This window comes from Phaethon lepturus, unplaced genomic scaffold (assembly GCF_000687285.1).
Source record: "Phaethon lepturus isolate BGI_N335 unplaced genomic scaffold, ASM68728v1 scaffold37812, whole genome shotgun sequence".
NCBI lineage: Eukaryota > Metazoa > Chordata > Aves > Phaethontiformes > Phaethontidae > Phaethon > Phaethon lepturus.
Genome location: NW_010521921.1, coordinates 11,905 through 14,383, shown reverse-complemented (window position 1 = coordinate 14,383; position 2,479 = coordinate 11,905).

Genomic DNA, 2,479 nt, shown 5'->3' with positions numbered 1-2,479 from the left:
TTCAGCAGGGCAATGCAAACTGTAAATTTGATCACTTTCTCCATCTCACAAAGTGCTGAAATCAAGGGCAACTTCTTTCCTCAGCTTCACCTACTGACTGAAATGATGGAAATTGTTGAACACTGCAGAAATAGAAACCTAACCCAAAAATTCTCCTGAGGTGGGCCTGCTACCCAACACTACTTTGCTGCATCTAGGACACGTGGTTAAATATAGTAGTGTGTGCCCAGCATGTATTTTGGGTAGAAAACACACATTATTTTCTAGGACCAAAGTTTCGAAGATCATAGCTTCAGAAATGATGGGGCACAATTGTTAAAATTGGTGATCTCAGTATCATGTTCCTCTTATCTTTGCTACTGAATAGAAACCCAGGTCTGCTTTCACCCAACAGGGTAATAGCACTAGAGTTTTCTGTCAGCTCATCTTCAGCAACGGCATCTGCTGTTGAACTGCTACTACATGGCCAAGAAGGGGCAAGAAAATGCAGGCCCCAAATCTCTGTTGTGGTGTGGTTCCTCTCCCCCACATTTTCACCTGAGATTCCCTGAGTAGCCTGACTCCTCAGCGAGTGGCATGAAAAAGTGTTTTTGCCACAATTTATTTCTGACCAAAACAGTATCTTATTAATTGCATTAATTACAGCCTTAATGTTTAAACTCTCCCAAATTAGCCCTAAAGCAAACAAACCCCCTTCTCACGTCCCTGTGTGATGTTACATTGCTCAAGTCATTCATGGTATATAACAACGTATCTGTCAGCCATTGTATTCGTGCACGTTTATTTTACACATATAAATTGCTTTCCAGTTTGTACAAAGATTGTTTTAAAAGTCATCCCTTGCTCCGCACACAGTCATTCCCACAACCACGAGTATCATTTTGTGAGTGTGAGGACAGAACGAAATTCCATCTGGCATGCCGTTAATGGGCACTGTAACAGTGTCACAACAGTGTCACCTCCAGAGGAACTGAGATCATCACTTTACAATAAGCCCTGCTCTTAACAGTTCAAGGAGCAGGAGCAAGTGCAAACCTACATTTGTCATTTATCAACCTAGCCTGTCATATTTACAGTGATTAATTAAGACACCAGTATGTAGGTGCCGATCAAGGAATAAAACCACATCATGAGAGCGGTAGTTGTTTCTGCACCCTACGCACAGTATAATTACAGCCCCTTTATTAGACCAAATACCAGCTTTCTGCTTTGCCGTTGCATGCCTGTGAGAAGCTGCTGTTCATACTTTAACGCATTTTATCTGCCTGGCAAGGATTCTTTCCGCAGAAGGGTGTTCAATCTTATTGTGCAAAGACTCTCTACGGAAGCGGCTGCTCTCACAGACAACATGGTGTCCACATCGCCAACAAACCGTTCCAAGATAAGTGGGACATAAAGGGACAGAGAGCAAAACACTGCAGTGTCAAGGATGTCCATTTAAATGAAAGGCTTAGTTATGAAGCTGGAAACTTGTTTTCTGAGATCTCAGTGTACGGAGATGTGAAGCTCTAAGAGCTTTTCTACGTATACCTCACATTCTCTGAACTGGTTACCCTGAGACACACTGTGCTTTGTTTCACAGTTTTGTGCTATTCCTGTGATTTGTTAAATGCTTTAGCTTGATAAGTCTTGCATACAAAGTGCACAGTATAGTCTTTACCAAGTAAAGTCTTACTTTTTACTTACTCTTTTTATTTTTGTAGACTTGCATCCTAAAAACAATGATTGAAACACTTATTCCACTGGAACCCAGAGGAAATAACACAGAGGCAAAGGCTAAACAATAATGAAAATATATTGGATGAAGAAAATGAATACACATGGGTATCATGCACATTGATGTGCATTTTTCCTGGCCAAAACCAAGAGAGAAACATCAGCCTTCCTGTGTGCCCTCAGAGGCTTTCCGCCTTGAAAAAGAAGCAGTTAGGATTTCACTGGCATTTCACATCTCCAGTAAGGAGAGACTGGTTAAGCTTCTAATGATCAGCCAGTGACACAGAATATTTGCTTCGCGTTCCAAGATTTCAACCTCTGGTAATAGTATATGGGATAACTAATAATGCAAGTCCCTTTGTATTGACAGCAGTTGTCTCTAGAATTTCTTGTACATATATCCAGGAGGAATATGACAATTTTCTTCCTTCTTTTATAATTTCAGATATTAAAAAAAAAAAATCACAAGTTTAACTTTTAATAATATGTTTTGCTCTGACTACAATCCCCTTTCTTCCTCTTCCTCTTCAATAACACTAAAAACATAAACTGACAGGTTAGTTTGGAGTGATGACAAGCAGCATGTAAAACTCAAAACTGTTGAGTTGAACCATTTGTCATTAAGTTTATATCAAAACTTCACTTTAGAGAAAAAATGTGGTTTCTACACATTTATCAGTAAGTGGACACATTTTGCTTAAACTTCTACAACAATTCTACAAAACCTTCCTCTTCAACTCTCGTGCAAGCATGATGGGTGTCA